Genomic DNA, 11,311 nt, shown 5'->3' on the forward strand with positions numbered 1-11,311 from the left:
GTTTAGCTTTTAGGCTTCGTCAACAAAAGTTGTACAACTTAGATATACAAAGAAATGACTGACAAACTGACATATCTATTAGCTTTATAACTATATTATATAATATTATATCTTTATAATCATGTACAAGGTCACAATGTGTTACATTGCAACGCATCTTGTAGATCGGCCATTTCCACTTTACCACTGCCCCACCCGGTCGGGTGGGGCAGTGGTAAAGTAGCTGCCCACCACCACGGAGTTTGTGGGTCCAAATCCACTGTGGTGCGTCCGGCTTTGTCGAGTATTTACTGTACACGAACACAACTGGCCCGTGTTCAGGGGAGGGAAGCCAGGTGGGGAAGGTGATATTTGGCACTGCAAGTAATCCTACGGGCTGGGGCAGCACCTGTCAGCAGTGTTGAGTGGGAGGAGTAGGATGAAGGCTCTACGTCCTCCCGGTGGGGGCTCCTCACTGGCAGGTGAGTCAGTAGGACAGTGCAGTGACAGTAGCAGTGACAACAGAAATGTGTGTGGGGAGGAATCAATTGGCATAAAGACTAAATTGGGGAGAAAAGTAGGTAAAAACTAAAAGGCAATTTTTTTTTAATGTATGAACATGGAAATGATTATGAAGATTATGGCAATTATGCTTAAATGCAATCAGGCGATAAAGTAATAATTGTGACAGGCCTAGTAGTAGTTTTCAAAGTGGGGGACGGGGCACCCACGTGGTCCGCCAAATCAAATTCATAGGTTTGTTGGCATTCCTATTTTGGGCATCGTATGAACGTGCCAATACTTTCAGCGAGCGGCTCGTCGTACGACGGAAGTATTAATTACACCAAAGGCAGCTACGACTTGCTGATGAAGAATCACTTTCATTTGATTCAAGGACCCACCACGACCACTAGTCAGCATCTCCATATCCTGCGGAGAAGCATCAAATTACTCATGTTTTAATCGACGTCTCGCTCTCCCATGGCTTCCTCTCTCCAAGGGGACGACACAAACAAATCAAGCGGCACACAAGTTCATCAAGACTCTGTGGTTGTTACGACCAGTGGTTCTCAAAGTGGGGTCCGGGGGCCCCAGGGGTCCTTGAGGGGGTTCCAGGGGTCCCCCAGAAAAATTAACCTTAAAATCATCAGCCATTTGAGAATAGCTGGTGTGCAAGCTTACAAGGCGTTGTGATGTGACGTGCTGTGAGCTTGTAGATCTGCTCTTCCCAAAAAAATCTAGAAAAGGTTTGTACGTTTTATATTTTTGAAACATTTTAACAACACAAATCTTGTATATGGGGTCCCTGGCACAAAATATATTTTTATGTGGGGGTCCTTGACATGAAAAGGACCAGTGGTCAAAGCGATGCAGCGAAGCCCTGGTAGTGATGTCACCTGGGAGCAGCTGTAGACTAAGCTCCCCTTGTTTCCATGGTGTAGGGGCAGTGCAGAGAAATTGACGCCAACTTGGGCAGAACAGTATAACGTGCAGCAAGGCTGTGATATGTGATATGTGTAATGACTCCACGGTGTCAGCAGCACCAGACCGCGGCGCCATGGACATTAACCACTAAGCCCTATTTTATATTTACCGTAGTCACAAATATAAAATAAAAGACATAAAATAAAAGTCATGTTATGCCACGAAAATAGCCATTCTACAAGCTCAGAGCACGATGTGACGCGTTGTGATATCGTTGAATGGCTATTTTTGAAAATAATTATAACGATTAATTACATTTTCTCTCTCTCATTTTTTTTTTACATTTTCACCTCTAATGACAATGACATGCCCAAAGGCCAGGTCGAAAGTGGCTAATGAAGCTTCCATTCTTTCTCTGCTCTTCTATCGCTCTCTCACACACACACACACACACACACACACACACACACACACGCGCGCGCATGCACGCAGGCACGCACGCTACGTGTGTTTTAATTGGTGGTTGTCTCCATTCGTTGCTGTCCTAGCGTCCATTGTTATAACAATACTGTACTGTATTATGGGCTTACTAGGGGTTGTTTTTATTTGCTGCTTTCCTCCTAACATCTTTGACATCATAATACTTACTATACTGTATATTTAAAGATACAGTACTTTTGTTATTGTTTTTACTGCCCTCATTTATCAGTGGAATGTAGAAACCAGCTGAAATTCAAGCCCAGGAATCAGCTATGACGGGGCTCACGTGTAATTTATCAAGCAGGTGTACCCTGTCAATCATAGTGTGAGAATTGTCGGCTGTTGATAAATGTGGCGGAGCCTCACCCCGCGAGTTTTTCGACATGAAGAATCGCAATACGGCCAACTTCTCCGAAATGTGAGGAACCCCAACAATCATCTCCGTGGATTCACACACAGCTACAAGTCCAAGTCAACTATAAGTGACAAGTCCAGTCAACTATAAAGTGTCATCATGATATAGTCCGAAAAATACGGTCCAGGGAAGAAAAAAAGAAGATGCGCCAAGAGTGGACAGTAGTTAATTAAAGCCATCAGTAAAGATAGATCCTAAATGAAAACCTAAACAAAATGAATCATGAATTAAATAATAAATGTCTGTCTGTTTCCCGTAGGTCTACGTTGTTGAATGACACCAATCACATCGTCATGATTGGAATACGCTTTGGTTTTAATTTAACCCCAGAGCAGTGCGCACTGGAGACACTGATTTTGTAAAATAAAGGAGCACTGCGTCCCCCCGTGGCCGCAACACCCCATTTATGAGAGATAGCCTGGGGCTGTCATCATAATAATAACATTTGAGTGATTGAATGCCTAAACATTAATCGATGAAGGCTGGTTACCTATTCCTGATCTCCCGCTGATTTACCGTGGCCAAAACCCACAATGAAGATCACTTGCACTAGACACAGGTATGGCATTCGAGTGTTGGGTTTTTAATTTTATCCTTAACCGAGGTTGCAAAACAACTCCAGAAGGACGTAGCCATACTGTAGGCAAGTTGGGAGACTTCACTCTCCATGAAAAGATCCCAGCACAGCATCCTCTCACATACACAGTATGCGCTCATATGTCTTAACAGAGACAGATTTGCAATGATCTATATCTGAATAACATTTAAAGCACTTGTTTAAATGGGTGAAGATTAAGCATCTAACTCGTAACATTGTAAATATGTTATAGTTTTTAATTGCTCGTATTTAATTGCTTGTACACTTAGAAATATCCAACCAATTTCATGACAGGTAGCTTATGCCTTTACAAAACATACTATTTTCAAAAAAAATATTCATTAGTTTGGTGTACATTTTTGGTGTGGATACATGTGTCCAGATGCCTGTCAGATTGTCAGACCATGCTGCACCGCAAGTCTAAGATGTAGAACATTAAGTAGCTCATTCAAGCTCGTGTTTGCGTACACGAGCTGAGGAGCTGGCGTGAAATTTGAGTGCACCATACACTCAACTGACGATAGAATGATAAATCCCAAAAGTTATGGTGATCTTGACGTGCGTCCGTTTTTCAGTCTGAGCAAGTTTGATCCGGTTTGTTTTTCTTCAGTTCTGTAGTACAATTTTGTCTCGTACTCCTTTCCTAGTCCTCCTGATGTTGTACTGCCCTTTGCAATTGAATTTCCCCTGTGGCATCAAAAAAGGTCTATCTATATTTATATCTGTCTATCTGTCTATCTCTATCTGACACACTGAACCTCTCCACTCTCTCTGACACTCTCACAACAAACACATACACACAATAGCATACACACTGCCTGCGATTCAACACACTGAGCCTCTCCCCTATCTCTCACTCTCTCTCCCCCACGTGCTCCGTGTCTCTCACCTATGGTGATGTTGAAGCCATCAATGCTGAAGGTGGCACTCCGACCTTTCTTAAACCGCTGCTTCCTGGAGTGCGCTTCCATTGCTTCTGTGCCGTACACTGTATGCCTTTCTTTTAGTCTGTTTTCTCTCTCTCTCTCTCTCTCTCTCTCTCTCTCTCTCTCTCACCCTGTTTCAGCTTGCTGTGAAGCTTCGGCTGAGAACTCTCCTTGCGGAGAGATAACAAAAATGTAGTATCCCTCTGGATTCTTGTTTGCGCAGGAGGTGAGCCGTTATGAGACTGATTCTTGTGACAGGGCTATGAGCGATAGGATTTCCTCCAAACACGCCTTCTTCTCACTTCCCTTTTAGTATCCCCCCCCCCCCCCCCCACCTATTCTTGCCATACACCTTTCATCACTCTCTCCTTTTCTCTCACACCTTAAGTAGCTCATTCAAGGAGATAACAGCACTTGAATCATTTTTCTCCTCCTCTCTCTCTCTCTCTCTCACACAATTTGTTTTCTTTATCTCTCTCTCTCTCTCTCTTCCCCCCCCTCTCTCAGCCTGCTCTTGAAATCCTCAAATACCCAAGAGGTGTGTCTGTTCCGTGGTGATGGCTGGTGCGGAGGTGGGGGTGCCTTTACGTGGTAGTCTTAGTGAACGTGACTTCTGAAGCAGTCAAGCATGGTGGAAGCTATTAGAGATCTCTGTATCCCAGGGGTTAGCTAACTATATATGTGTGCTTGCATCTCCCATACAAAGACACATACTAGTATTTTTGTATTTCACAAAATACGCACACACGCACGTCTGTCTGTCCTTTACATATCTTGTGAACCGCTTAATCTGGTCTATTTCTGAGGACCCTAGGAAGTACAGTGTCTAGTTTCAAGTCGATCGAATGAGTGGTTCTCCAGAACCGTCCCACTCCATACAGGCACTCCTCCCAAACAGCGGACATGCCTGCCCCAAAGTGGCACTGTAAAGGTACCCACATAACAATGGGCAAAACACTAAAATGGCATGTCACACATGGAACCACTGTGGGAGAGATAGAGATACTGTGTGGAGAGACAGAGAGACATACACACACAGAGTGAGAGAGAAATATGATGAGGGAGATTATGTGCAGAGGGGGTCGCATTGACAGCCCTAAATGGTCGTTAAATCGATGCCAGAAGCTTTGCATTTCAGTGGAATATTTACCCATGCTATTTTTGCTTGGAAAGACAAATGCAGCACACTGACACTGTTCATATTGATGCTTTCAAGCAGCGGTTGAGCTCACATTTCAGAAACTGTTGTGGTTCCACGTTTTAATGACCAGTTTGACTGAAAAAAATACTCTTATTGTAATCTAATAGTTTCATACTGTCCCTGAGTGTCCATGCCCATTGTGTCCCATTTAATAGATACCGTATCAACAAAGGGATCTTTGGTGTGGTGTTGTTGCTCACCAAATACATTCTGCAAACAGGTGTACTTTATTGGTGTGAGTATTTTATTATTTTCCGTTACACTACGTTGAGCTTTTGATCCAGCACCCAGCCTAGTAGGCCCGGGATGTGCGTATCTTTTGTCTTTTTCTCATTGTGGTGTTGTTCTTGCCATTCATTTGCATCCACAGCCAAGTAGGAGCGCAATATCCAATATGGTATAATGTGGTATAGTCCCACTGAAATATCAAAATATGTGATGAACAATAGACACTAACAATGAATAATAGACACAATAGGCTCGCCTGTTACCTGTCTGTTTATTTTTTGATACATACTGTACACAATTCATAGCCTTTTAGTACGGGGCACAATTTACAGGGTTGCTCTGATACCTTGGTTGTGCATTAATTGGGTCAATACTGAACATTTTTCTGTTTTCTATGTATCGGTGCATTGGTCTGTTGTTTTAGTCATGGCAGGCGTTGATGGTGATTTTATAGAGGCTCTGTCGGAGCCAGAGGCATTTTTAGAACACGGCAATAAAGATCAGTTGATAAGGATAGCAACGTATTATATGTTTAGATGAAAAAAAGACTAAAGGACAGTGTTGATGATAATGATGGTAAACGGAAAGGGCAAGCTTTACCTTTACCTTGGCAGACTAATGTTCATTGGGTGACATGTCAAAGAAGGAAGAGTCTAATCGGGCAAGAGACAGTTCATATGACATTTTAAATACACTTTTTTCAGTTAATGTGAAAGTGTTAAAGCCACGGGGGGCTGGTTTGATTCAGACCACACTATTTTGCTGCAGTGTAGTGTTGACTGTACACGTGCAGCAGGTTTTTTCCTTGTTGACCACAGGTGATAGTACTGATTATGCAAGCTGTGCTGAAGGCATATTAATTAGATCCTGAGGAGTACCGACAGCAGTTTAGAAAGTTTGGGAAAAAGAGAACAAATCAAATGACATCATGGCAAGGTCCTGTGTAGATGTCAATGAACCAGTTGAGTCAATATACAACTTTTACCGTTATCGTTTTTGAGCTATTAAATTGCAAATTGAGTCACTTGGCTGAGGTTATCAGAAGATATATATTTACGTAGGGTTGAACTCTATCTCTCTCTCTTGCTCTCTCATGCGCTCTCTCTCCTCTCTCCACCATACCTCTCTCTTTCTGTCCGTAATGCAAAAACGCAAGTAAACAATTGGAAAACTCTCCATGAGTGAATTGCAATGTACTACATAAGTATACAAAAAAGAATGACAGCAGCGGAGGCTGCGCTCGCGGACTATTATGTGTTGACCTGTTGTGGGGACCCCCCATTTATGCCTTTGCCTCTGATAGTAGTTGTTAGCGGGTAGTGAGGCGTGTGAGGCCACAAGGTGGATGTTAAAATGTGAGTGGTAAGGTGACTTAAGGTACTTTTTACACACTATGATTTATAAAGCACGGAAAAAAATCGATACGCATGGTCTGTTGTCTCAATGAAACCTGTTGGGGGTAGCTAAATTGTAAATAGCGGAGCTACAAGCATAACAATAATTTCCAGTTGTGTGTGGTAGTTAAATTATTTTCTAATCTGGCAGATTTTAAGTTTGAAGTTATCCCCCCCAAGGAAAGAAAGAGGTGCCAGCTCTGTGCCCCTTGAGACATCCACACCATCCTCATTTGCCACAAATGCCATGTCTACATTGTCAAGGCACACTCCCACCAGATGGTGAAATGCTACTCGTGCTTGAACACACACACACACACACACACACACACACCCACACACACACACACACACACACACACACACACACACACACACACACACACACTTGCGCGTGTGCGCGCATGCACGCACGCACGCACACACACGCGCACGCACTCAGATGATTGTTCATGTTGGTATTCTGCTCATGATGTTCTGTTTCAAATTTGTTTGATTTAGGAACGAAAACACCAGGAATTGTCCAGCAATGTTATTTCTGTTCCCTTTGCTTGATCAGTTATTACATTATTGTAATGACCCTCCCTTTATGGCAGAGGTGGGTGGCAAGTAGTTGGCAATATAGTGCGTGGCTGACATTGTCACTGAAGGTGTAACAGTTGGCTAATGATGCAATAAACTAAAGCATTCCATTCAGATCATGTTAGTGGGAAGAGATGAAAGATGCAATGGGCTATTATGAAAGTGTGAGAAAGCACTGCAAAGCAGAACGCCTGCAACACTCCAGATTAAACAAAAATCTCAAGCTGCACGGCTCAACAATATCATTAAACTGAGAAAATAGCCAGCACACAATAAATGTCCTCACGCTGAGCAAGACCTGTTAGGTTGCAACACGTCCATTGCTTTGTCTGTGGAGAGGTAAATAAACGTTGTGAAAAGGACATTTATTGTGTGCTGACTGTTTTCTCAGTTATTATGAAAGTGCAACACAGAAGGATCAGTTTTAGGTCAATTATATAGACAAATCATATTTCGCTTTCTTGTGTAACGGCAAGCATCACTGTGCTTATTTGCAATCAGGGCCCTGAAATGTTGAACAACCTGCATGGTGAAATATGATTAACAAGATCTGTATACCCACAGTTTTCTATAACCACTTTTTAGTGTGATAATTTGTATGGAAAAGAACAAGATTACAATTTGTAAACTGTGTTTGGCGCAGTGGTGACAAACTCCACTTTGCCTCCTCAATTTTCTATTTTTCAATAGACAAATTTGCCCCTTATACAGTGGCTATTTGCCAAACATTACTAAATCATATTCATTTGCTAAAATTCTACTTTATCATATTTTGTTTTACAGATTTACATCAGTATCACCAGGATACATGATATTTTTTGACAATTATCAGCCAAATTTCTAATACTGCTTTGTGAAATACCATGTTGCCTATCCTGCATCCTTCAACTCATGTCAAAATTGTATTGTCGCAAACAATGTTAAAAATTGTGCTTTAGTTATTTCAGAAATAGATCAGATGGGCATCTTTACAGTCTTGGGAAGATTCAAATGGGTTCCCAAATGATTGCATCACATAATTAAAAAGTTCATTGAAAATAGATGTGTTGAATAAAACATTGGCTGGTAATTCGGAAGTCTGAAAGCTAATTGCGCTTATGCATCCGCTACGCATACAGGTGCGCACACTAAAGGTCCTTACACACCGGGGCGATTTTTTTGTGCGAATAATGCGTTTTTTTTTAAAACCTTATAAAGTCAATGGCTCCGTACATGGAGCGAAAAAGCGAAAAAGCGAAGCGAAAAAGCGTCTTTTAATTATTCGGAACGAGTCCAAATTTTGCGTATATTTGCTATATTCGCCGGTATGTAAGGACCTCAAGGGTTTAATAATAATAATAATAATACATCAGACTTATATAGCGCTTTTCTAGTACCCAAAGTCGCTTCTTCATCACTTCGGTTTGAAGTGATGTTCAGCATTTTGAAATAATCTGCTCTCTATGCACAGCAGCACTAGCCTGGTTCCAGACGAATCTGCCTTTGCAAAATTGCATCGCACTTTAGCCCTCGGCAGATTAGGTCTGGCCCCCCTCAATAGAGATTTAATTTCTCTCCCTCCGAAGTCGTGAGGGACCAATCAGGGCCCAGTATCCAGATGTGGGCGGGCTTATCACCTTATTTGGAGCAATGACGTACAAGGAATCACTGCTCTGATTGGTTCGCACAAGGAAGCACTGTTCTGATTGGTTTAGGTCTAACCAATAGAGTCCGTTTGGATCTTTTTGTAACTGCCCCTTGGAAAAAAATCTATCGTTGATAGGGACGAGACTAATATCCACGCAGTGTGTCGTGTGATATTGTCTGGCCACGCGAGGCTACAGCAGCACGATACTGGTTGCAAGTGAATTATTGTCTCCGCTAGGCCAAAGGAGTGGTATGTTTTGCACACTGTCTGTCTGTCCGTCCGTCTGTCTGCGAGCAGTTAATCTCCGGCACCGTTGGCCCGATTGCAGCGAAACAGTGCACGCACACTCCCTGGGGGCCGATTTTTGCAAAACACATTATTTTCTTCTCTATCCTACAGATTTTGTGCAAACGTCACGCAAATCGGACACAGTACACAGTATCTCTATATAGTTATGTGATCACAAGACGGATCTGTCCTGTTTTGCTAAGATTGGCTTCCAAAGTTTGCAGGATTGGTCCGTTTTGAACAAAATGCCCCAAATCATGAACGCAGCGTGTGATTTGTGAAATTTTGCAAGCACATTCCCACCAGGCCGAGGAAGAAATGCCACCCTTTTCACATTGGCCTGATATAGCACCACCAACAGGTTGATTTTTGCAAAACTCATTTTTGGAACAACATGCCTCAGTGAAAGGCTTATGAAGAAATGGCACCCTTTTCACATTGGCCGATTATAGCGCCACCAGGAGGCCACAATAAGCTACCTGACCTGGCGGAGACCTGTGCTCCGAGGAGCACTTTTTCTAGTTAAAGTTAGTTTCCTCTGTCAAAAGTCGTAGACTGTGAAACTAAAAGGCCTGGGTGCACATAAATTAGATAACATGAATAACATATTTTGGCAATGGTAGGGGAAACAGTTTATTATTGTCTACGCCTTAGATACATAGAGTTAATCCGTAGCCTATCTGTCCCCGCCAGAACGGACACGGACAGACGGACAGACAGACAGACCCCACAGATTGAGATGTCCGGACGGTCACATGGACACAGACAGACAGACAGACTGATGGACGGACAGACGGACGGACATCAGTGTGTCCATGTGACTGTCCCGGACAGGCAGACGAACGGGCAAGTTCCTCTGTCTGCCTACGGTTCAAGAGTTCTAGGCCAAAATGTGAAGGGCCATGTTATAGCGCCACCATGCGGTCAATATGAAAGATGGGGCAGAGGTTCTTCCTTGGCCTACTGGGAGTGTGTGTGCAAAGTTTCATGCTGATCGGTCCAACAGTGCCGGAGATAAGCTGCTCACAGACACAAGGATGGACGGACTGACAAAGACACATATACATACGGACGGACATAAGGATAAGGATAAGGATAATTCCTTTTAACAGGTCGTTCATGAAAGTCCTTGCGGTCTTGTTTCCAATGAGAACCTGTGAGCAATTAGGGGTTGCTCAGGGACAAATTTCATTTCATCGACTCATATGCTGGGATGGCCTGGAATCGAACCTGGGGCAACCAGGGCCTCTGGCTCCCTAGGCGGGCTCACTAACCCACTAACCACTCAGCTATGGCCGGCCCACTCAGCTATGGCCGGACAGGAGCTAAAACATAGTCCCCAGCCTTCAGCCGTCCAGCTCGGCAGAAACAATAAGCAAGTGACTAAACAGCATTATATTTAGAACTGAAACATGCGGAGGACCTTTGGATTGGCATTAGTAAGTACACAGGAGCATGGGAAGGCATCTCTTCTACCCATACATCTGTTGTATCCTTTTCAAGATCCATTTCCTTCAAGGGTCATTACCAGGCAGACGTCACTGTCACTAAGCAACAACGAGACCTTTCTGACAGAGTGTGAACGTTGCATACATTACGGTGAGCTTGTCAAGGGTTTAACATTGTGCCGCATGCTCATTACACTATGATGTTTACCTAGAACATACTGTAATCTTTGTGTGATATTCAGCATCCTTCATCCTCGCTTGTAACTTTTACATCAGTCAAAAGAGGCTGAGGGCAATCAGCGTCATCAGCTCCTGGCCACATTCTCCAGCCCTTGGACACATGTATTCCTGGACCTTTATTCCCCTGCTCTCTCTCCCTCTCTCTCTCCCTGTTTCAGGCTGCCTGCCTGGGCCGGACCGGCCCACCACATGATATTGATCAAATAAAAAATATGACCATTTATTTAGCTAGCCGGTCTGATTAGTTATTAGGGATTACTGTTGATAATAAAATGTCTTGGAATAATCAAATTAATCAACTGGTGAAAAAAATGGGTAGAGGTATAGCTGCTGTAAAGCATTGTAGGAAATACATGCCTAAATACTACAAACATTAGTATTAGTATCCAACGCAACAGGAGGTCATTTGAACAGATTACAGGTGGCCAAAAACAAAGCAGCTCGCATAGTTCTTCAATGCCCACATCAAACAAGACTGTG

This window comes from Gymnoscopelus microlampas, assembly GCF_963454915.1.
Source record: "Gymnoscopelus microlampas genome assembly, chromosome: 5".
Lineage (NCBI taxonomy): Eukaryota > Metazoa > Chordata > Actinopteri > Myctophiformes > Myctophidae > Gymnoscopelus > Gymnoscopelus microlampas.